Here is a 26358-nt window from a genome sequence, read left to right on the forward strand (position 1 = left end):
TGGGGGAGTGCAATTTTTGCAGTACTTTGATTGGAATCAGTCTGAGAACTGAAGCAAATGTGACCTGTGTACCTCATGGGTTGATTTCCTGAATACCTTGGGGGCCCTCAGGTGAAGGAAAAAGAGAATAAAAAAAGAAAAATAAAAAATCTGAGACAGTTAAGTTTAGCTGAAGGCCACATATCAGTGTGAAGCAGAAGACACTGAAGGGAGTGTCTGTGTTGCTTGTAGGGGTAAACAACTCGTGGCTTAAATCAAGTTAGAATTGAAGTTGTGGGTGATTTATTGATGGCTTGTAATTAACTGTTAGTCCATGAACTATACATGCAGGATTAATAGCAGCAATAGCACAGACTGCTAGACCCTTACAAAATGTTCAGATACCTGAACACCCTCCTACAGCAGCTCCCCACCCTGAGTTTGCAGGTCTGCGCTCCCCTCTGTCCCTCTAACAGGAGGTGACGCCTCAGGAGCAGCCTGTCCCTGTTGCTCCCTGTGCTCCCAGCCCATACCAGGCACGCAGGGGAGGATTCTCCCTCAGGCCTCAGCAGAGCTTGAGGTGCCAGGGAGCACCTTCCTGGTGTCAGACCAGGTTTTCACTGCTCTCATCTCACTGTTAGAAACGTTAGTGCTTTTTACACTTGATTTTTAAGCTGATTCTTCTTTCCCACCTGAGGTCTATTGGTAACTGCCTGGTTACTGTTTCATGTCTTCATTTTCAGACAATCTTACCAGATTTTGAGCAAACAGCCTCTTGGTTTGGGGTATTCTGTTCACCTACATTTCACTCTTGTTTCTATCGTGGCAGCTGATGTCCAGGATTTTTTAGTCCATGTGGATTTCCCCCATGATCTGCAGCTGTTCCTTGGGGTACAAGGTACATTGATAAAGGAAGAGACAAAGTCCTTCTTGGAAAAATTGTTCCTGTTTGGAACCTTATTTTGAAGCAGTGAATTATGAATACTGGGGAGTTTTATTTGGCCTCAGAGTGTTTGTGATAGACTAGAATTGGATACATTTCAGCTGGATATTTTGGCAGCCTTCCAGTACCTAAAGGGGCTACAAGAGAGCTGGTGAGGGACTTTTTACAAGAGCATGGAGTGACAGGACAAGGGGTGATGGCTTTAAACTGACAGAGGGCACGTTTAGGTTAGATAGGAAGAAATTCTTCCTGTGAGGGTGGTGAGGCCCTGGCACAGGTTGCCCAGAGAAGCTGTGGCTGCCTCATCCCTGGAAGTGTTCAAAGCCAGGTTGGATGGGGCTCTGAGCAACCTGGGATAGTGGAAGGTGTCCCTGCCCGTGGCAGGGGGTTGGAACAAGATGAGCTTTAACATCCCTCTCAACCCAAACCAATCTATGATCCTGTATATAAAATACCACCTTTTTAGCCAAACCAACAACCTAAAAAAAGTGACTATTTAGTCTATGCTTTAATTGAAATGGTTTGAATCTCTAAGCTTAAATTCTTTACTTCTAAGGTAAAGCACCCTAATATTAAAATATTACATATTCCATAGAAATACTATACAAAATGAACAATTTACTGAGGGAATCTGCTGGGTAACAGGTTTAATAATGAGTAACTTGAAGTTTTTGATGATAATGGAATTTTTTCTCCCTGAACTGAGCCACTGATGGTTTTATGTAACACCCGTTTTTTAACTCCTCCATCATCTCATCTCTACAAATTATGTCCTGCTGTAGCATCCAGGTACCAGGAGCATCATTTCTTTTCAAAAACTGCTTAAGGGATGTTTTGAAGTCTCCCACTTCTTTTCTACTGTATTTTATTTTTGTGAAGATCTATTACTTTATTGCAGTTCTAGAACTACTGACTGCTTTAATTTGATGCAGAACTTGTATCTGTCACAGAACTCTGGCTGTTATTTCCTAATATCGGAGTCACTTTCACTTTTTAAACTAAAAATGTAATTCCCATCAAGTAGCACTTTAAATTTGATGATTATATTCCCAGGCAGTATATTTTCTGACTCAACAGCAGAATGCCCAATGTTAGAGTAATATTGCTGTTCTGGGGCAGCAGCTGTAGCAAGATTTAGTTGGTTAATGAATGCTGAACTTCATAGGTAGCCAAGTTCAAAATAGAAGCCAAAGTCATAACTCAGTGTCCACTTAACACTTAGCACACATGGATTCTGTCCATGCCTGATTTTTTTTGTCTGGGAATTTCTTTTACCTACAATTACTTCTGGAATTCCAAAAGATAGCAAAGCTACTGCCAAGAGGTTTTGTTAATCACATCTTAAACAAAGCATTCCTCAGATGATTTTGCCCCCAGGATTTGACTTTGGAGGCATTCTCAGGAGGAGCTGTGCTGCTGTCACAGTGCTGTTGAGTCAGTAGAGCACTTGTTTGATGCATGGATGACTGATCTTCCATTACCACCTTTCACAAAACAAACTAAAACATCTGTTCTTTTGTTTATATTTGTGAGCTTTCCAAGTAGGAGCTCACAGTTTTGGTTTGGGTTTTTTAGTTGTGTTTTTTTTTCGTCGTCAGCCACTGAATCTTTATTGTGTGGAAAGTGAAACTTTGAACACTGAATGGATTGGATGATTGCATCCCTGTTCAGGGCATTTTACAGCATGGTAACTTTTGCATTTTATATGGTAATTTTTTACATTTTACATGGTAACTTCTTACATCTTACAGCACGGTAACTTTGGCTGGTAGCTAAAAGTTTATTATCCCTTAGAAGATAGAATTTAATTTATAACTCTGTGGTTAGCTATCCCAAAGATATGAAATTAGAAGGTAGTAGTATGATTATTTATTAGCCTCTGAGATATGTTTGGAGTGGACTTAATTGTTCCTCTTTGGGAAAGGATTCAGGTTTATGAACCCAAAGGCTTCCTGAGTGCAGGGAAGTGATTCCCTGCAGAGGATTAGTATATCTTCACAAATAAGAAATTACTCAGTCTCTGCACTCCTTTCTGGCATTTTCTGCTGTTCAGCTTGGCTTTATTGTACTGCAACAGTCACATAAAGACTGTGCATAATCTTAGAAATCTTGAGAATTGAAATCAGAGCCCTTTTGCTGTAAAAGGATCTGAGGGTCAGATCACAGACTCCTAGAATTGTTTGGGGTGGAGGGGACCTTAAAGTTCATCTGGTTCCAACCCCCCTGCCGTGGGCAGGGCCACCTTTCACCAGAGCACAGCCCTGAGTGCTGCAGCAACACAAATGCTTCTGTACACCCACTGGTTCAGTTTGTGCCTTTGAGTATTGCTGAATAAGTCCATTTAACTGCACTGTAAATATTATTTGTTTTCGAGCAGTTAACCATCTTGAAAACATATCAACATGACTTCGTAAGTGTAACACTTGATGAATTTACAAATGAATCTTGGCATAAGGCAAATGTATTTTAACACTGTGGTTTGTGTGCCTGCTCCCTGCATATTTATTTTCAACTTCCAGTTGATTAGCTGCTTTGTCTTGTGTACAGAAATGGCCTGTTTAATGCAGTGGGAAGTCGAGGAGAAGCCAGCATTTGTTAATGGATGCTTTGAACAGGCACAGTCAGACATTTTAAATTATTCTAACTAAGCAGGAATTCTAATTTATTTCTAAAGATAGAAGTACAACAACCCAATTACCTAGTTTCCTCACAGACTGTAATGAGTACAGTTAGCATAAAATTGGTCTATAAATTTAATGGGCAATTTCTCGTGTGGACATTGAAAACACTAGTGAAATTTGGCAAGCTGTGTTAGAATCCATATAGTAGCTGACTCCCATTGGATGCTTCCCTGGCAGAAGGCATTACTGTAAAATATCAATCTAATCTGTTCAGTGCAAGGAGTTTTTAAAGTATTGGCTCAAACAGATATGCCAGTGGGGTTGAAAATTCCTTCAATAAGAGAATTTTTTTGATCTGAGGCAGCAGTAAGGTTTTTTACTTTTTAATACGTTGTTATGACTATAAATTTAGACTTAATATGTGAGGATGTGGCCGGTTCTGTGTGTACAGCCTCATAAGAATAGCTGGATCAGTTCTTCTAAGTGTAGAATATACACAGGCATGCTAAAGATAATAAAATATGATTTAACATTGTATTGAGAGAGGAAGGGGTGCTGGAGTCCCACAGCTGATAGAGAGACTGTCCAGCCTGGCACAGAGGGGCCAGCAGTTGTGCGGTTGGTTGCACTTCAGAAGTTCTAGCTGATGGAATCCAAAGGACAATTCTCCCTCCCTTGTACAGCTGATTTGTTTGTGACGGGAAATCCTCTTTGTGACCATATTTTCATGCAGTACAGAAAACTGAGAAATTCATAGTGAAGCTGCAGTGACCTGCTGAGACTGAAGTGGTGAAAATTAAGGCCATGAAAACACAGTAAAATGTGAAGTTTCTTCTGCTTTGCCTCTTCCCTAGAGAGTGAATAAACAAACAAAAAAACAAACCCTGAGGCTGGAAGATTAGAACCAAGTTCTTCAAAGTATGTTTCCACGATGAATTTTTGATTTCACCTCTCCATGCAAACTGGCATTACTGGAAAGAGATAAATGTAAAAGACTTTTCTCTGTAACAAACCTGTGGGTCATGAAAATGCTTTAATTACTTCAGGAGTGCATCCATTTTGAAGGTACTTTTATTCCATCATTCTAATAAGTACAATGAATAGAATGATAACTGTGACTGTGAAAGTAACAAATTATTTCTTGTGCATTAGAACACAGAGTTCCTTAGGGATTTATGCCCTACCACACTTTTCCCTGTCTGACAATTTTGTGCAGCACACTTGCCTGCTTTCCTCTTTTGCCTTATAACTGAGCAAATGGAATATCCTGGCTGCTCCTGGGCTGCTTTGGGGGCTGATGGGCCACTGTGTGTACTCTGAGCCAAAAAAAAGCAGACAGTGTGTTCAATTTACTTGTTTGTAGGGCCATTAAAAGGCGTATCTTTACATTTCTAGGCTTTAACTCAGGGCAATGTAAATTATTTTATTAAAATATATCATTTGCCTACACTATAGAAATATCTTTGACTTTTTGGAGTACATAATGTTGGATCTTCATACTGATCTTGGATTAACAATTGTGTTCAATTGTTAACATTCAAAGAATGTTAATTCTTTGGAATTTCTAAAATTAGTTTATTCAAGAAACAGTATTTAAAATCAGGCATTAAAAACATTTTTGATTATTTTTTTCAAGTTCCTGAACTCAATATGAGCCCCACAGTGTGGGAAGAAAAGTCGAGTCCATTGCTGGGCTCCTTCAAACTGAGCTGTACTTTGCTAAAATAGAAGTTCTTATGCAGGAGAAGTGTTCTCAGGTCTCTTGTTCAGAGAGAGCCACAGCAAAGGTAGGACAAAGTTTTAAATAAATCTCTTGAGGGAGTGTGTTCATATCTTACCCAGTAAATCAGTGCATCTCTCTTCACCAGTAGCTGAAGAGTAAAGATCTGATTCTATGATTAGGATATTTTGGCAATAGAACTGGTAAGAAGTAAAATGTTGTGTTGGTCTGTGCAGGAATTTGTGCTTGACTCAGAATGTGAGAGCAGCCTCACTTAATCCTGATTATAGGAATAAAGTCATTCCCAGGCAGTGCAGGAGGGGTCTGGTTTTTGTGACTCTGCTGCCCCCCAGCCCCAGCAGCACTTCAGGGCTGCCCTCACCTCTGCAGGCAAAAGAAAATAAAATAATGACAAAGTTCCCATGCCTGAAAATGTTCAGTCAGGTTGGATGGGACTCTGAGCAGCCTGATCCAGGTGAAGTTGTCCCTGCACACTGCAGGGAGGTTGGGCTGGATGGCCCTTAAAGCACCCTTTCAACCCAAACTGTTCTATGACTCTGATCTTATTAAAGTGGAAATTATAACGTGTATTTTTCTACAAAATACTTTGGGATTGACAAAATAGGGCTAAATGTAAGATAAAGCAAAGCCCTGTTTCCCAAGAATTTTTAGATGTGAAAAATGGACATCCGGGCAAGTTTAGCAGTTGGCTGCAAGGCTGGGTAAGTAAAAAAACATAATTGTTTGTAAGAATATTTGCATTGCAGTCTCCAGTGCTTGATTTTTCTCTTCTGTGATTTTTTTTTCCCCCCCCAGCACAGGTTTTCACCATCTATTGGAAGCAGAGCACTTCTGCAATGAATAAATAGCTGTTGAAATATCTGCCAGTGTTGTCTTCCTCTTGCCTTCTCTTGCGTAACAGGGAAACTGAAAATAAAATAGAAAAGTTACTAAATCCTGTACACAGGTTTCACTTTAAAGTGAGAATGGGAATGCAATATTACAGGGATACTGCTGGGGAAAGACACTTCTCATCCTAGTGTTTTTCTAGTAATCGTGTTTTCAGCAGTGCTCTTACAGAACAGATTTTCTGAACATACTTAATTTAAAAAAAAATATTGTAATTTAAACTCCAATATAGTGCCATTAACTGACTGTTTTTACCAAATGGTGTACGAGAAGGAAATCATTTAACAGTAATGAGGACATTAAAATCAGCATTTTATGGGCCATATATAGTTTGCATTTTAATAAAATATGCACATTTCATTTTTTATAATATATTTTGCATAAAAAATACTGATGTGATTACTCTGTTTTTGTCTATATTTGCAGTTATTGTCACTTGCATTAAGCTGTTTTGCAGCTCGTCCAGCTCTGGAAATAGAATTAACTATATGTCACTATATTTAACTCTTTTCTCCAAAGGCATAAATATTTATAAAACAAGGTATGAAAATCCCTGTTCTGGTAAAGTTTACTCAACAATGCAGTATAAATTGACGGGAGGAGAATGAGGTTTGTGATGGAATAGAAATGTAATTTGGAAAGGTACAGTTGTAGTAGAGGAACACGAGTGATAACCGTGCAGACCTGCTTCTTTCACCAGGAACTGGAATAGCAAAGACAATGGAAAGAAACTCAGGAAAGAAAGATGGCTCACAACTTGTATATTGACATTCATGCTCAAAACTAATGAGAGACCAAAAGGTATTACCAGCTCAAGATTTTTACAAGAACAGTATCATATTTTTCGTTAACCTTATTTAATAACTTAGATTCCAGATGTATTTTTCCATTTCCCCTTCTCATGCCCTGCCTTCCCCTTTTTACCCTGCAGAGAACTCTCTGCTAGTTTTTAATTTCCAAGCTGTGTTGCTCAGAGGTGCTCAATCATAAATCACAATGGTGTGTTTCTTTCCATTTACTGAGTGACAGAATGCACATCATCTCTGCATTGAATCATATGTTAGGTTGACACAAATGCTTTGGCTTAAGACCTTGACATTCATTCCTTCTCCACAGGCATTTATGTCAGGAGAACTCAATTGTTTGAGTACTCACGGAAGGTAAATGTGAGAAGTGCCTCGGTCTGACTAAAGCAAATTCACTGAAAAATGTAAGAAAGAGAAAGGTATAAAGTGAAGATGTGAGGCTGCAGAACTGAAGTGTGGTTAGACATGGGGATAAGCCTTGTAGCTGGCTTGAGCTCAGGTATTTTTATTGCTTATGCAGGAATTAGTTGCATGTGGAGTCTGACAGTGGGTCACACAGCCTGGCTGGAACAGATCTGGAACTCTGACATCTGGATTGCCAAGTTACTGCAATCAGTGTTTTCCTGTGCTGTATTTGTTACTGGTGATTACAATCATATGCTGCTCTGAAAAGGAATGAAAGGTGTACTGCAAACCATCCAGTATATAAATAATGTCATTGTTCTAAACAGTCTGAGGTAGTTACAGGGCTGCAAGTTCCAGTTTGAGGCAGCGGGCTCCTGATGAGGCAGCCTCTGCAAAGGAAGGGCAGGAGGCACAAAGAATTAAAGAACAAATCTTAATCATAGTTTCTGTTTGCCCCTTGTTGCTCAGGCCCTGAAGTGCCAAGGTTGCAAAGTGGCTTGAAAGTTTCTGAGATTTTTATTTTCTCAAATGGAATGAAGGCAGTTCAGAGCAGCACATTTGTTATAGTTCTGTGTCCAGTTGGAAAGTAGAGGGACAGAGCCCTTGTTTTGGCACCTGACTCAAGACAGCAGTTTTGCTTCATCTCCTTGTTACCAAAATTATAAAGTATTGTTGAGCTAATGATGTTTGCAGCTGTGGCAGGGAGGCTGTATTGCTTCCATGTGATTGCCCAGAGTATTGACAGAAAACACTCTGAAAACACAGCATATTCAGAGTGGAGAGCTCAGAGGGCACCACAGGCCAAGCTAAAGCCCGAGACAGCAGTTCAGGTAAGAGTTGGAGACTTCTGAAGCTGAAAACGAAAAGCCTAAATGTGATGTCACAGATAAAGGAATGGCAAAAGCAGGTGCTGAGGGTGGGGTGGTTGGCAGCTGTATTCCAAATAAACCAAAGAACTTGAGGCGACAAGCAGGAAAAGGGGTAATGTCAAAGCTGTCTACTATGGTTTTGGGATCAGAGAGAGAGGAAAACAGGTTTATAGAATAACGGGAAAGGAAAGCAGAGAGGATTTAGCTTAGCTAAAGGAGAAATAGGTTTGAGTGTGCCAATGATGGAAGAGAAGAACAAATTTGACGGAGGGGGAAGATCTGACAAACTTGAAACTATTTTTTTGTTAAGAGGTGACAAGGCATACTTTGATTCTGGTGCTAAAAATGGGAGCTGAGAGTACAGGCAACAGAGATTTAAATCACTCAAAGGCAGAAATGACTGTTGGAAATACTGAGAATAGGTGATGTCATTTAGGTGAAAGAGGCAAAGTGCATCCAAAGAGCTTCCCTTGAGGCTGCAGGAAATCTGTCTTTTTATCAGCTTATTCAGTGAGGTTAAGTTGTAGAAGGAGGACTTCTTTGACATTATATAGTTTGACAAGTGCAATCACTGAAAATATTTTAAAAATTATTCTGAAGATAATATTTGAACTTTTTCAGTGTCTTCCTGGTCATTTGGATAAGTCAAATTTCACTGAAGGAAGGAAGAGGTATGTTGTAGATTTGAAAAGATTAAAACTAATGGAACAACAGGAATTACTTTGCTATGCAAAACACTGCAAAAGTTTTGGAGAGAGGTTCACTGGGGCAGGTTTAGTGGTGAAGGTGAGAGGCTGAAAATGAGAGGAGTCAGTGGGGAGTGGTGTAGGCTGAACTCCTATTGCACGTGGAATTCAGGGTCAGCTCAGTATTTCTTAGCACTGTGAACAAGGTTGAGTTTTAGTGCCCAAGAGGTGAGGGGAAAATAAATTTCCTCTCCTAGAGAGGATGAAAACTAACTCCTGTGCCTGCTGCTACCTGCCAGAGAGTGAATCTGTAGACAAGTCAGATGCAGTGCCATGGCAACTGCTCTGAGACCAAGCAAGTCTGCCTCTTGCCTTCTTTTTTTAAGCTTTTTCCATCCCATCAGTCTGAGGTTATTTTTCTTTTCTTCCCCTTCCCCAAGTAATTGCTTGCTGTGCTAATAAGTGAATAAAAATGAGGAAAGGCGTCATACAAATTGTTAAAGAAAGGTAAGAACACACACAGGGATTAAATCACCTGAGAAGGCATCAACAACACCGATTGTTTTTAATGGACACATGAGGAGGCATGTTTCTGTTTTCCAAGTAAGTATCTGGAAGGAAAAGTTCAGTGCAGCAGTAGGAGTTGTTATTACAGATTGATTTATGGATACAGGGGAGGATGTACTTAAGGATCTCTGTTTGCTTTGTGTTGGCAGCTTCATATGATGCAGTCCATTAATTTTTGAAGGCTCCAGTCCTGTTGGTTTGAAAGTATCTTGGTTTTTTCATGTTGATTGGTAAAGCTTTTCATGCCTGGGCTTGGTCTTGACTCCTTTAGGGGCTCATTATCTGTCTTCGGGGCGTCACCTCTTGGGGATATCTTTCGGAATACAGGAGAAGCCTTGGTGGGTTCAGTAAAGGACCAAAAGACATTTAATCTTTATTTGAGAGCTCAAATGCCAGAGAAGCTACCACAGGCTTTATTTGGTTAATTATTTTCATTTTTTAAAAAGGTGAACTTTACTTCCAGCCTTAGATCTGGAGCTTCCAGCTGTTGAACTGGTTATGGATTGCAGCCCTTCAGGGTCAACACATACCCAAGGGTGGATAGTGATCAAATTATGTTTTAACACACTTGGATGAAGAATCAAGTAAAAGTCTTTAGAACTGCTTATTCTTTAAATAACATTTAATTGAACTAAGTACTGTATATTGAACACCTTTTTACCCGTTTCCCTCAATTTTTATTTCTTCATTTCTTTCAATTTTTTTGAGGGAAGAAGATGACATTTTTTTTCTAGAAGAGACTCCTTTAGATAAAGACAACTTTATTTTTACACACTTTTACTGAGTGTAGATATACAGACTGGACACAGTAGATAAATTTTGATGCAAAGAATATTCACATATGATAAGTATTGCACAACCTGAGGATGTGAAAACCTGCTGTCTGCCCATAATTTTTAACATGCTTAAGGCTTTATAGCACATGTTAACTGATTATAGAATCCTTTGATGACAGAATAACTACAATTTTGGGGACCAAACCAAATGTGGATTGATTTCCCCAATCTGAGAAGGAAAATAGGCAGTACAGAAGTTCTCAGAGCAGCTTTCCAGTTCAAAAGCACTTTGGTAAAGCTGGACAGGAAAGTAGCAGTAGAACTAAGAGGGATTTTACACTTTTGCAGCACATCTAAGCAATGAGCCAGACCTTAGTGTTGTAATATGCATAAAGTATTGTATGGTTTAATGAGATCTTGAGCTATTGACTCTGAAGGTTGTTGGTGCCCTGGTGAACAGCCCTTCAGACTTCAGGCACACAATGAGAATTTGCTTCCCCTTTCAATTCTTAGTTTCTTGGATAGAATTTATTATTTCCCTAAATATAAGCAGCTGCCAAAATTCATTATGTACTTTAGTACCTCTTTTTGCTATTTTTAACTCCATCTCATTTAGTGGATTACATGGTTTCCTTTCGTAATTAAGTGTGGATTAAATATTATATTAAAAACAAATGACACCTTTTCAACTGCCATCATGAAATCTTTTAAGACAAAAGAGCTATTCTGATGCTGATATTTTTTTTCCCCAGAAATGTTGGTCACTATAATAAATATATCTTCTTATTGATGTGTTGTATAATCAGAAATATCAAGATGAAATGTGCTCTGTTCTTTCTCACTTAAATTCCATTCAAAGAAGGCTAATTTTTTGACTATTTTATCCTTTTGTGCTGTGGGTAATAATGACTTCCTTCAAAAATTTCTGTCGGGTCATTTGGACACCAGCAAACTTAAATATTAATAGAGCTCAGGGAAAAGAGAAAAAATGTAAATCTGCTAGGGGCTTGTGTATTAATTTGGTAAGTATTTACTTTGCCTGATAATAAAACAGCATTTCTATTTCCAGTGGCTACTTGGGGTCAAATCCATCTATGAAAATTACTTGTAAAAATTCTCTTGCATGTTTTAAAATTTGATCAAGACAAGCATTATGGATCCAAACTTTTCTTTATATGAGCTTGCAGAGTCCAAATTGAACCCATTTAACCTCAGTTAAGAGTCTAGAAATAAGGGAGGGATTAGTTCTTTCAGGGTTTTGATCCCCACCTAAGACTTGCATCGTCTCTAAAAGCACCTCTCTGCCTTCATTGCCCATAAGGCAGGGCAAGGCAGCCACACTCCTGATCCAAGTGCCCCATAAATGCCTAAATTTGGGGGAATATAAACTCAGTGGTCCCCACTGAGCCCAGTGGAATCAAAATGTTCAGTGGAACTTGGTCCTGTATCTCTGGAATTGAGCTCTGTGTTTGCCTCCTGCTTTGCTCTGAGTTTGGTGCAGGTATGATTTAAGTATAAAGTAAATGTGTGTTATTAATTATCTCAATCTGTATCCTAGAGAGATTTCTTTGGGTAATACTAATTCTAATTGCTCAGGTTTCAAACCAAGTCACCAATTACATGATTTCTAAGAGTTGAATTCTGTCCCCCAGGTTGAGATATGGTGACAACCAGCCCATTCTGCCACCAGTGCTTGAGTCAAACTACAGCATTTTCTTGAAAAAAACCCAAAGAGCAGGCATCATACTATTATTATATACCTGAGCAGCTGCATTAGACCTAGCCATTATCAAGGTCTTAATGATGGCAATTTATCAAATTAGCCTTAAAATAATACATAGCTTTTCCCAAATGCCATATTATTAGCATGCCCTATTTTGACTGTCTCTCTGAAAGAGTAGAAAGCTTTCTGTAAAGACAGTTTTACGCTCACCCCCTTAAGCTGAAATGAGCTTGATATATTCTCCATTTTCACTTTGTTTCAAAAGTATTAAAACACACCAAAATGGCTTTCCCTGATTAGTTTCTTAATCTGATTTCTTGCAAAAAGTCATTGTTGCATGTGCAGTTCCACTCAACATATTTGTGATGACAAAAGAGCCACAGATCAGTGTGGGGAGGTAGAAAGTGGCTGCATTTGAGGTCATATGAGAAGAGTTAGATATCTCAGCTGAAAAGAATTCTGTCCAAAGGACAAGGTCAGGTTAACTCTGCTCGAACCAGACAAACCAATCATCAGAAATATTTGTTGCAGTGCATTGGTATGTATGAGAGATGCATTGCTTTATGTGGAAACATGAAACAGTGTTCAAAAGTATTACAAAAAAATATTGCTGAAAATACGTTCCCTGCTCTGCCCAGCTGTTATAGTATCTCTGAAAGTGCTCAGTAAAGTATAAAATTAATGAATATATATATATTTATGTGTGTATGATTTGTATTTATGTCTTTTTAAGAGAGAGGGCAAGCCTTAGGCACAGGAAAGTACTTGCATCTTTGTTATTTTGCAAAGCCTTGCAGACTATGCTGACCTAGTAAGTCAGAATTGTTCCTTCTCGCAATGGGGGCAGGAAGGGAAGAGACACCTTCTGATTGAATTGCTTTTCCTATAGTTCTGAAGCAGGAAGGAACTTTCTCCTGGTTTCATTCTGTCTGGCAGCCTCAGTCCCCCTTTTTTTGGAGATCTAGAACCTGCTTCAATTCCAGATTTGCAGCCTATTATCTTTTTGACATATTTCTAGGTTTGATAACTATTGCAATATTAGGATCTAGATTGGAGACTTTTTTTTCTGGGCACAGTGAAAACGAGTACAAGAACCAGCTTGCACCCTGAGAAGTCTTAAAATCCAGTCTGCTCTTTTCTCAGCTTTTCGGTTCTGTGGGCTGTCTGGTGTGGAGCAGTGGATGTGGATCTGAGAAACAAGCAGGCTGAAGGTACTGTATGGGTTTTAAAAAGCGTGAGGGGTGGGTTTACATCAGCCTAGTTAAGATCTCATTCTGTGAACTAGATGCCCATAAATGGTTGAAGTGCACTTGCAGTTTAGTTTCACCTTAAACTAGTCTAGTTAGTGCACACTATGTATCTGAATGGATCCAGTTGAAACCAATGGTTTAATCTCTTCCAGTAACACTTGGTTTCTTTGATTTTCTGTGCCCAAAACACAGGCCCTAATGACTTAGAAAATAACACAGGTTCTCTGTGTATGACAGTGCCTACCTTGAGCAAAAATCAGGAAACACCGTTAGAGCAGAGGGCTGAAACACATCCCCATGAACTCCCAAACCACTGTTGCCTTTTGTGCTGCTCCCTTTTTGCCCCACACCCCCAAGCAATTTTAACAAAATATTTGAGTCCCCCCCAAACCCTCTGTTACCCAACACATAACTTAGTTGTTAAAGGCTTCACTTTTGTGTATCTTCCATCTTTTTAACCTGACACCAGTTGTTTATAAACTGTAAGATCTAAAGATGAAAGAACACTATATAGTAAAGCAGAGATATCAAACCAGCCAGCTTCTGTTAAACTTAATGAAACTGCATGAGCATGTTGGAATAAACATGCACAAGAAAATATTGGTCTTCATCTCTCCTCTTAGTAATTATTGGATGGTTCAGTAAAAAAATAACAGTAACTGGAAAAAGTCAGTGCCAGCACTTAGAGTGGAAATAATCAGCAGTTCACCCTTCACGTGGCTGCAGGTATAAGGGCAACAAGAAGTGAGAAATAATGATCATATTTACCAAAATGTAGGGTGTTTCTGTGAGCTCCGTGTTTGCTGTTGCTACACTGATGTATTTCAAGACTATTTGCTTGCAAAATAATGTAGTTTAATTTTAACACGACTCCTGTAAACTGAATGTTCTACTGATGATGCATTAAGGATGAAATCTTCTTCGGTAAAACCAGAATAATATAAGAAAACTCAAAATGATTATATTAACTTCAAATGGCAAAATATGGTTTCAGCCATTACAAGCAGAATTTCTTATGAAGCTCACTATACTTCAGAAACAGAGTTAAAAGTAACAATTTATGACTTGAAGTACAACATGGCTATGGCATAATCCTGTGAATTAGGGAAACTTTTAGTTAATACTGCAGTACTGGGGTCAGCACTGCTCCTGTCCTACCCACCTGCAGCACAAAGCTTGGCACCAGTTCCCACAGGAAGCTTAGTCAGCTCAGTTAAATAAATTGCAGTAGTATGGTTTCAAATTGTATGATAAAACTTAACACCTACTCTTGCAGTTAATGTAGGGTACAGCCATTTGTAAAGGATAAAGTATTTGGGGAACTCGTAACTCCAAAGGGCTGAGCAGGTTTTGCTCGTAACATCAGGGAAGCAGCACAGGTCTTGTGAGCCACAGCTCTGCTGGCTCAGCTTGGTTTCTAAAAAATCCTAAACATAGTTCTCTTGTGCTTTGCAAGACTAAATAGGTTGTAAATATCATCAAATATGAAGCCATTACAGCTGCAAAGCTGTGCAGTCGGGTTCATTTCTTGGCTTGAAGCACTAGCACGCAGTTGGAATTTGAGATGCGAGTCTACAGGGGCACAAAATGCATCAAGCTGTATCTGGTAGAAGTGGGTTTTTTTACCTTAAAATATGTCTCAGCTACTGAAACCAGAAATATTTTTCAGGAATAGGTATACCTGTTTGATTTAGTAAAGATTTCATAGGGACATTTTGGAAATTCTCTTGAAAAGAGTTAATTGGCTGGTTGTGAAATCCAAGCTCCTCCTCTGTTTAAGTCATACTTTTCATTAAAAAAAACCCAAAACAACAAAATCAGAAAAACACCTCAAAACCTTAAGTTCTGTATGGAGTTTAGAATAAAAATGTTTTTGATCTCAATATCCTTGGTATTTCCGGTGTAGGCTACTGAGAACTGGACTGGTGGCAATGGCTCAGAAATGCACATCACAAGGGCTGGGAACCCACAAATCAAGCCAATAGAAACTGATACAGAATCTGGGGTATGTAATTTTTGCTGTGTATCCCAAGCTTTTTGGTAGCTACAATCTGGAATTAAAAACATTAATGATGATTATGAGATTAGAAGGATAAAAATCTACAGCAGCTCCTGCAGATATTATAGCAAAGCTTCTTTGTGTACCCAAGGAAATAATACTTTACCATATTTAAAATAGAGATAATTATTCCTAGAGATAATTCTAGAGATAATTATTATCTCAGAGGTAATTTTTTGTAATAGTTTTGATTGAATTGATGTTCATTTTATGTATTAATGTATTTTTTTGTCAGGAATATACAGTTTTTCAGAGCCTTTAAAATGGATGAAGAGGAAAGATAAGTCTCTAATTCATGTACCATTTGCAGCCTACCATCCTGCACAAGAGGGAAAGTTCAGAGCAAGAAACCAAAACCAAACCCCTGTACGGTTTAAAAGAAATTGCTGGGGTGTTAAATAAGGAAGAAATAGAACTTCTCTTCCACAGTTTGACTCTGAAATGTGAGTTAAGCATAAAGGAAAAACATACTGAAGCACTGGGGAGACTTCTGACCAAGGCAGTGGAGGTTTCACAGTTGAGTGACAGTCTCTAAATATAACTGCATTGACACACACTGTTCCTTGCAAAGCTGTAACAAACTGCCACCCTAACAATCCCTTATTGCACAATTGCACCTCAAATTGTCACCCGGTGCAGAACTCCCTGCTGGTCATGGAGTTTTGTTTCTTTTTAATCTTGTCTGCTGTAAAACTACAGGAAGTGTTGCAAAGGAACATTATGGGGAAAGAAATGTTATTTTTCAGGTTCTCTGCAGGAGACCAGAACAGGCTGCCAGGGAGAAGTTTCAAAAGGAGTCTTGCCATGTGAGATGCTATGGGAGCGTGGAGCAGCTGAGGAACAGGGAATTATTGTTATATAAGCCTTCTAGTTCCTGCTGCAACAAGACAGGGTGCTTGTAGAAAGCAAAATCACGAGCTGACACGAATCCCTAATGCTTGTGACAGAGAGTCACAGCCAAGAGGGAAAAGGTGTCCAGTGTCAGAGCTCTGGGAGGATGAACCCCAGGGGTCCGTCTGTGGGGTGCATCGAACGAAACAAAGGCGAGTGAAATGGTTTTACTGATAAAAAACCTGTCGCACAAAAAGTGGAATGAGCAGATACGGTCTGTAAGGCCAAGGGAAGGGAGGCAAATGGTGCTGGGCCAGCGTGTTCCTTCTCTCTGCTTGGTGCTGTCCAAGGCAGTTTGCATCCACTCCTCTGCAGTGGGATGCAGTCACGAGGTGGGTACCAAACTGTGCCAGGTGTGGTATCTCACTCCTTTGAAGTGCAAACTTCGTGGAGAAGAGAACAGATCCTACCAGAGTACTCGGGTGGATTCATTTCAGCCTCAAATACTTGTTTCTTCCATCTTAAGAAGGAAGAGGAAAAAAGGGAAAATGAGTGGAGAGAGCCCTACCCCACACCCTTTGGAAAAGAAATCCTTGCTCAGTCCAGGAGTGGGTAAAGTTGATGGGAGTCTGTGTTTGATTATCATCTATACGAGTAATTTGCAGTCACTTATACGCTTTTTCCCTAGTGCTTTTGTCCTTAAAACTTATTTTGCACTGCAAAGTGAGGCATTATCAGCTGCTTTTCTGTTCCCCTCTGAGGGGAGCATTCTGCAGCTGCTGGATTGCACTTGGAACAGCGGAGAGGATCGCCAGGATTTACAAGGAGGCTTCAGGTCAATACCCTGCTGAGGATGAGAAGGAACAGGGTCTGATCAGAGGGAGATTGCTGCTGGCTGGAAGTTAAACAGGTGCCCTTGAGGGGAGACCACTCAGGGATCACAAGTTCAGTCACTCCAGGGATGTGGTAATCACTAGATGGGTCATTTACCTAAGGAGTCTGGAAATAGCAATAACTATTCATTACTGCAGAGCTATCAGAATGATGGCTCTCTTTTCTCCTTCTTGGGTTTTCCTTCCCTTCCCTGAGCCCAGAGAGAGCAAAACAGGAAAGCCATTATATTAAAGAGCTCTAAAATAAGGTGGAACCATGAGTTTGGTTATAAGTAGTGTTTATAAACGGTACTGAAGAAAAAAATCCACGGAGAACAATCTACAGCTATTATTACACAAATTATTCCCACTCATGGGTTTGCAGAGTTCTTAGTCCAAATGAACCAAACTTCCTACACTGGAGTGAGTAATGTCACAAGAGATTGACAACCTTCCCTTTAGAGCACAGGAGTAAAAGAAGAAGAAAGATGGACTTCAAGTGGGTGTCATCCAGTGAAAGGTAGACTCATGCCAAAGAAATCTGGAAGCTCAAACTGCCCGAGGCAGAGCCTGGCAGGACAGTCAGAACAAGTTATTCAAAGCTGGTTTAAGAGCATAGGTGATAGAGGCCAGGCAGCTGATACCCATTAAAGGCAGAGCTGTCCCAGTGTTGGTAAAACTGATCTGTTGGCTTAGACATTGAGTGGGGTTGCTGGAGATTTGTATTCTCTTCCAGGTTTTATAAAGACAGCCCATACTCCCTGGACAGTTGGTTATTCAACTTCTTCTGTGGCTCCTATGTGAGAAATTGGTGTAATAATTCTCCTGCTCATGGTCACGTGCTGATAACCAACAGAAAAGATCACTGCCACGGTGCTCTAACTCCATGCTCCATCCACAAAAAGTTCAGAGAAACAAGGATGAATGTTTTCTTTGTGTGAGCTTTGCTTATGAAATATGTTTCTCTGAAGCCCATTAATCGAGGCAGAGTTTGATGCATGGTTATTTGCTTGATCTAATGTTTACCAAAGTCAGCAGAAATCTTTCACTGGGTGTTTAATGTCTTCCCCTCCCTGTCTGGCTGTGATGCTTTATGGTCAGTGGAGCAGCTGAGGAAAAATGCTTGAGATTAAAAGCCCTTGGGATGAGTATTGAGGCAACAAGGATCCAGAAAAAATAATCTGAAGGGTTACACAGTTCATATTTTATAAGTAATTGCAGCCCTTCAGTTAAGAGACAGTGTTAGTGTAAGGGCTGTTGCAGCTTTGATGGTTCAAAGGCATATGGGAAATAAGGTTGTTTAACTCAAGTTCTGAATCACCTTTAGATGCATTTATTCTAACTTTTATTACACTTATCCCCTTAGTCTGAACTACAGAATAGAGTGCCCAAGAAGCTGAACAATGACCCAATAAATCTTATTTCATCAGGTAAAGCAATTGAATTTTGAAGTTGACAGTGCCATTGTTTGAATTTTCAGAATTCTTTGCTTGAGACATGGCCTTCATTAGATAACACTGTCTTGAATTTGCCTTTTTTTCCTCACAAAGACTTACAATAATAATAATCTGGAATACAGGTAAGGAACAGAAGCAGGAGGAGCACGGTGTACCAGGAAAGGCTGTGTCCACCCACAGCCCACCCAGCTCCGCTCCAGGATGGGGGATGGTGGTTTTAGGGTTGTTTTAGCAGCTTGGTCATAGAGAGGAGCTCAGCCCCATAATGACTGAGGGGGTCACATTCGATCTCTGGGGACATCACTGTCAGCTCCAGACAAACTCAGTGCACAGGGATGTGGGCAATGCTGAAAGAAGCCAGGGAGATAGTTCCTGAAACTGTAGGATTTTGTTTTGACAGGAACGAGGAGGATTTCAGTGTGGTCTCCTCTGTCCTCTACTCCTGTTCTGTGCTTCACATATCCTGACTTATTTTCTTATAAATAAGAGCTACATGATGAACTCTAGTCATGATTTTGGCGTGTTCAACATCTTTTTCACATCAAAGGCTTATTTAGTAAATACCAGGAGGGCCATTTGTAATTACTGTGACACATTCAGTGTGTCCACAGAGTGTTTGAAAGGGGATTTACTATTACCTACTTGTTTTATCTTTCTGCTAACAGTTTCCAGAAGTTTTGTCTTAAAGACAAATTAACTGATGGACCTGGACTGACAAGTAGCATTTAGACCTAAAGACCAAAATTCCTAAAAGATTCTTCAGTTCTACAGCTATTGGATTTTTATGAATGAAGTAAGGAGCAGCATACAAGATGTCTTCAGGTAAGACACTTTCCATAATCTGTGTTTTAATGGAAAATATGTCTTGAAAATTCTGCCATCCCTTGGTATTTATTCTACTGTCCATTGTGCACGTTGTCCTTTAGACTACATTTTCTATACCATATTATTGCACGGTCATAAAGGGCTCAATAAAATGAAAAATTACCAGAATGAAAAATGGGAATGAGACTATGACTTGCCTGGCTTGTACAGATAAGGGAGTATATGAAATATAATGTTATCAGTTTAATCCCTGTTACTTTGGACATTTACCACACTTAAGAGTTCATTAACAGTAAGGTTTCTGTGCTGTAGGTTTTGTACCAGCTAAGTTGCTTAGCAACCTTAACTCCAAGATAATGATGTCTTGCTGCCTATGATTAAAGAATGATTTTTCCTGTATTCTGTTTATGATATATCCAGCTTACTTATATTCTTGTTTGCAAACTCTTTTCCTCATTTTTCATTCCAAATATAGTGCGGCATATGTATGTTCCTTGAAGCATTTTATCTTTAAAATTCACCACAGTCACCTACTTGAGTGAATGCAAATAGCACAATAGTATTACAGAAAACCCACACTGCACAGTAATGCAAAGAACATAAAATGGAGAAGCAGCCTATAGAACTGCTCCTGGTACTGCTGAATAAATCCTTAAAACCTTTTCAGCACAAGTGCATTGCTAATATCCGTGGATAATGCTCTAGTTCTGGGCTTTAATTCTCCTCTTAAATAAATAAATAGAAAGCTCTGGGACTTGCCCATATGTGATGCTGAACTTTGGAGCTGGGCCAGAAAAGTGAAATACTGCACTTTAAGTGGTAGCAGATGCCTCCTGCTAAAGCTGGGAGCTGGATCAATTCCTTTAGTAGTATTTATGGAAGTCCTCTGGACCTCAACAGTAATATCTGAAGGATGTCACACATTACAATGGACATGGGGTGACATTGTCTATTCAATATATTTCAAATTATTCTGTTAATTCCTGCACAGCTTATCACCATGGTTACTGTGACAGGAAATTAAACAAACAGGAAAATTTTTTAAAATTAATCAATCCTGGATAAGATTCCAATGGAATCTAGAGTCGCAGTTAAGCATTGGAAGCCACAATGAAGAGGACAACTCTTTAGCTAATAATATAGCCCTGGAAGAGGAGAAGTTCTGTCCTGGAATTTGGTGTCTCTATCAGAAATTACTCTCCATATTGTAGGAAGTGGTGGTTTTGCAGTGAAGACCTAGATAGGAGCTACTGATGTAAACTGTCTGCTTCCAACAGATTGGAATGAAATCAATAATACTTCATGGTGTAGAGGTTTGTAACTGAAGTATTGGTATGGATGCAATGGGAATACATGTGTGTGACTGCACCAGAACCTACAGCCAAGTGTTATGAGACCAGGACCTGTCTGGAACCCCCAGGACACGGTACCAGGAGTAACATTGAGGAATATGCTGTTTAAATCCAAATGACAAAGGAGCACAGCACAGATGCTTCCTCAGTGCAAGACCCTCCATCCTAAACTCAGGATTCAACAAGTTGCAGCATACTGTGTGTGCCAATCCTTTCCTTTTTCTGGGGAAACAAAAAAAAAAGAAGGAAAAACAGACAATGCATAATGAGCTTATCAAAGGCTTATAGAGCTACTGGAGTCAAAAGCAAAGCACTAGCTGCCAAAATTGGTAAATGGATTGTCTTCATGCTTCGGTATAAATTTAATTCCAAATTCAACTGTCTTCATCTAAGAGATGTGAACAACTCCTGTAGGGTGGCATTTACCTACTGTTATCAAACGTTTTTAACGTGTCGAGTTGCTTGTAGTTCCTGACTGTTCATTTCAACAATTATCATTGCTTAGAAATACAGAAATTCTGATCCAACTGAGTATTTGAAATAAGTTTCTAGTTACTGAACTGGACTGGCTTCCACTGCAGTGTTGGGTGTGTGAGGGTGTTACAGAAGCAGGAGGAGAAGGGATCTGTAACACACAATGATGTTCATGTCTGCAGTGAATTTATTGTTTCTTTAGACAATGATGTAAACCTCATTTGTGCAGTGAATTCCTGCTGGATCAGCTGATGCTTCTTGAACATTTTTGTAAAGAATACTTTAAAGAGCAGAAGTGTTGCCTCAATAGAAGTTGGAAGTTGTCCCATGTAGGATATAGTTCCTCTACATGAAGCATTTGTTTCAAATGTCTGTCTGCCAGGTGGACACCAAATTTGAGATTGTTTGGTGCTTGGTTGGAACTGCAAACTCTGTTCATCCTATAGTTGCCATGGGATCTGAACAAATTTAAAAAGTACTCTTCCCAAAGAAATTCATACAACCAAAATGTAAAACCTTGGTAAGAACAATGTCAAGGCATAACAGGAATACAGTAAGGTGACAAGTTTAGTTCACATTTACTTTCCTCTGTGTCTTACACCAAGCATGTTTATACAGGTAAATATTTGACATCTGGGGATTCCCCTTGAAATCAGACATCAATTAAAACACTTTACCCTAAGCTGAACTAGATATTAGTCTGTACTAAACAAGACAGTGAGAAACGTCCAAGAAGCTGTTAACAGACATACAAGGTGGAGGATCCCATCCCCTGATAGTTATGAATGAAATGAATAGAATCTGGAGCACCTGATTTTGTAGTGAGATCCCCAGTGAGGAGTTCCCAGTGGTAATCCTGGCTGGCTCTGAGTTGAAGGTGCATTAAATGATAATGGGTTGCAATGGGAAGTGAATCTGGTATGAATCACCAGAAAACAGCAACTGGGAATAATGCAGTATTTTTAAGGGAAGATCTGTAACCCATATAATTAGTGCACAAAAGAGTTTTACTCAGAGTAAAATTCTTCTAAATTATATCTGATATTTAGGACTCATGATCAAAACAGAAAGACTCCATTGTGGTAAGTTAAACTATTTTCCATTTCTGAGTTATAGCTAGTGTTTTTCCCCAGAAAAACATTTTGACCTTGGTAGCAGTTAAAGATGAACCTATGACTTCAACAGCTAAATATAGTTTTCAGTGTAGTGTAAGAACATTTCAAGTAAAATAGTCAAAACATCTCTCACATTTATACACTCAAAATTCAGGTTTAAAACCTTCATGGGGAATCATATTTAATATTTAGTTAAACATTGCCAATTATCTTTGGAACCACAGAATAAAACAGAACTCTAGTACTTGTCACAAAAAGTGACATGGAACAGCCTATTCCAATATGAATGAAGCTCTGAACATAAGTAATCCTTTCAAAGAATAAAGAGAAAGTACATTAAAGGTTCAGTGGCACTCATTAATATTAGTTATTCCCAACACTGATCAGGAAATGTGATCCTCTTAAAATGATCTCAAAGTGGATACTGTCATCCGGATAATTACACGTGACCCCAATTTATGCCAAGATACATGTAAAAGTAAACTACATCTTACTGCTATTCAAATATTTATAGGCTTTCCAGCTGAGTTGTGCTAATTAAAGCTTTATACACTTTCAAAAAATAAAATTTAAAACAGTGCTTTTAGCTTGGCTTTTATAAAATCCTTTCTTTTCCCCTCAAGATGTCACAGAGCAGCACAGCTGCAGTGCCATTGTGTGCAGAAGGCCATCAGCACTGAAGAGTAAATCAGGAGCTACTATTCCCATTGCATTGAGGTTTCCCATGGCTGTTGTTTTGTTGGCATTGAGAGACTCTAAATCAGAATTGAGGGGCTCAAATTGAATTTGAATGTTTCCCAAGGCCTTTAAGAGCAGTTACAGAGAGTGCAGAGCACTGGCCTGAGCACCAGGAGCTGTTATTCCACCCACTGTGAGCAAACTACAGTACAATTTTTTGGCAACAGAAGTCTCTCAAGTTCTGTTTCTCCTCCCACACTCTCAGAGCAGTAGTTTTAACTTACTATGACTATTACTTGGTAACATTAATATTAACATCAGGTCAGGGTTAATAACATTAAAGGAATAAAAAAGATGACCTGGCAGTTAACTGGTAGAGAAAAAATGTCTAATTCAGGCTTACAGGAAACCTCTGGTGAGAGACAGGACTCCTAAAGCCCTTTGCATAAAGCCAGAGCTGGATTTACACTGAAAGCTGCAGAAACCTAAAGAAAGCCACCAGAAGAAGGACCAGTAAAACACTGTCAGGTCACTGGCAACCCGGAGCAGTTTCTCCACTTGCATCAACCCTTGTGCCAGTGCAAGGAGAGGTTGGCATGGGGTAAGGAAAGGGTCTGAGGTGGAGAGGATTGTTTATTTTGATGACTATGCATTTCCAACTTGAACTTCATGTGAAACTATCAGATGGTTGTGTTTGGTGTAAAGGAAATTCTGCCTGAAGATTGGGCGGAAGAGAAAAAAAAAAACCAAAGAAACATTTTCCTCCATTCTACCTGAAGATGGTAATTCCTCTGGTGAGAAATGTGTTGTTCTGAAGCCTGATTTCTGGGTACAAAATGTGTGTTTTGGGAGACCTTGTTTCTAAAGAGAGTCCTGTGCATCAGGCAGCAGCTCTTTGTAGGAAGGTGCCCTGGGTACTACATTATTTCAATGCACATGTCTTATATTCTTATTGAGAGTAATGCTGGATGCTTATTTTTCTCTAATGAGTGAGGAAATGCCACCACACGTTATTTCTTGAATTCTTCAGTAGATTTTTGTGTTCTGAATGGCTGCTAGAGAAGTACAAATTGCTCCTCAAATTCTCAGTCTACCTTCCTTCATCCTCAAGTTCTAAATGAGGTTTTCACCTATTTTTGTGTGTGTTTTTACGGATTAAAATTTAACATTATCTTGCATATTTCTTCCTTTGATTTTGTTGTGTTAAATCCTACAACTAATTTAAGGAGATGCTTATGTCAAGGATTGGTACCTATAAAATCTAGTAAGTATATATGTATTTTATTCAGGTATTGCTGTGCTCGTTTTTACCTAAACTGCATTCTAATTGAATGTCACTGGTTTTCAAAAGCTTTATTTCAATATATAACCTCTTTGACATGTATAATACCTTATAGATGTTATATTGTTATATATAATATCTTATAGATATTATATAATATATATAATATATAATATATATATTATATATATATCTATAATATCTTATAGATATTATATATCTTATCTTTATAGAACTATTTAACTTGTAATAGTCAGACATTGATGTGATACAAATTAATAGCATTTATCATTTGGGTGATCACATTCATATAACTGCATAAAGTGACATTATCTTATTGCAACAATACTGTAAAATGATACATCTCATTTTCACAATTAGTGTGAGGTTTATGCTGTGTTTGACATTTGACACTGTCCAGTGTTCACCAGATCATGTGTATTGGAAGATATCAGTAAGTGCTGTCAGGGGTGGTCTGGATTTCTTCCTGGTTTATTTTGAGTTTGTTTTTTTTTTTCTTCTTTACTTTTTGATCTTCTACCTTTTCTGTTTCCTGTTTTCTGTAATTATTTGTTTCTTCCTGCATTTCTGAGGGAGGACTCTTCACCTTGGGAGCAGATTTCTGCCTGTCCTTAAGAGGAGACTCAAAGGAAGAGGGAATATTTCTGAAAGGTTTCATGTGGGGTAAGTACACAGGATACTTTCTGGCCTCCATCTGCTGAGTAGCTCAGAGACCTCTTAATCTAGTTTACAGTGCCTGAGTATTTAATAACCCTCTGGTTTTATTTTCTGTGAAGCTGTTCAGTGTCCCCTAGTGCACCTGTAAGTTTGTGGTACTCACCATACTTTTTAGCAAGTAGTTCCTTAAATCTCCTTCCTCTCTGCTACATGAAAACTTCCATTTGTTTCCAGCATAGCTCCTAATAACTTAATTTGATCCCCCACAGGTTTTGTTTTGGAAGAAGAAATGAATACTTGGTCTATTTCCAACTTCTCTACACCACTCATGATTTTGCACATCTTTTTAGTCATCTCTTTTTCAGACTAGAGAAAAAAAATATGTATTGGGCAAGTTTAAGAAAAAAAACAAAAACAAAGCAATTTTTAAGACTTTGAGAAAACACTACAGCTTATGAAAGTTACCATCCATTCTGCAGAATGAAGGGCAGTATTCTGCTTTCCTCCAGGATCAATAGATGGCTGAGATGTCTGGATTTGTTTGTTATGCCTTATCATCACTCACAAGGTAAGTATGATGGGGTTTGCAGGCTGTTCTGCAGGCAAACAGCACCTATCGTAGGTAACAGACATTTTGTTCCCTATTTAGTAACTTTAATAACAGTTAAACAGCTGTAGTAATAAATAATTAACAGAAAATAACAGTTAACAGAAACAGACTTTTCAATATTATTATCAATCACAATGGAAGTAACAAAATTCCATCTGCAATCACACAACATCAGCTGGAAATAATCAGAAGAATTCCACTGGCAACGCACTACTTGGGAAAAGCCAGCCATCAATTTAGATAAGGGATTTTTATTTCTTTTGGGTACTTCAGGATAGATTAGATCACATCAAGGGAAAAATACCATGATTCTGGCTTTTCTCTTTTGTAGTAGAAGCAATTGGCTTGCTTTGCCAGGTGGATGAGGCTGGGTGGGATCTGTGGAGGTCACAAGGCACAGTTTCCCAGAGCAGGTTGCCCAGGACCCCATCCCATCAGGTTTGGAATACTTCCAAGGATGGAGCCTCCACAACCTCTCTGGGCAACCTGTTCTAGTGATCACCTTCACATAAATAAGTATTTTCTTACATTTAGCTGGAGTTTCCTGTGTTTTAATATACATCTTGTCCTGCCTGGATACCCCTGAGAAGAGAGTGGCAGTTTTCTTTGCTGAAGGTCAGCCTGAAGTGAAGGCATCAAGTACTTTGCTCCTTTCTGCGTCCTCTGTCATCAGGTCCCCATCCCACTCAGGAGCAGCCCCACATTTTCCCTGGACTTCCTTTTGCTGGTGATTTTCTTGTAGAAACCCATCTTTTTGCACCTCACATCTCTCAGTAATTGGACTCCTGATGGGTCTCAGTTTAAATGTAACAGATGAGTTTAGATTTAGCTAATTGCAAATTAGTCTGGCTCTAGCAGAGGTTTCAAGGCT

General features: G+C 39.1%; 1 long non-coding RNA gene across 1 annotated transcript; it reads left to right on the forward strand.

The window, feature by feature from the left end:
* Window positions 1-7430: 7430 nt before the first annotated feature.
* Window positions 7431-15849, forward strand: LOC127473289 (uncharacterized). Its single transcript, XR_007905357.1, has 4 exons — window positions 7431-8213; window positions 13148-13215; window positions 15161-15259; window positions 15549-15849. It is a non-coding gene; the product is annotated as an uncharacterized LOC127473289 (long non-coding RNA).
* Window positions 15850-26358: the final 10509 nt, after the last annotated feature.

The sequence above is a fragment of the Manacus candei genome, unplaced genomic scaffold (assembly GCF_025592945.1).
Source record: "Manacus candei isolate 608988 ecotype Guabito, Panama unplaced genomic scaffold, ASM2559294v1 h1tg000035l, whole genome shotgun sequence".
Taxonomy (NCBI): domain Eukaryota; kingdom Metazoa; phylum Chordata; class Aves; order Passeriformes; family Pipridae; genus Manacus; species Manacus candei.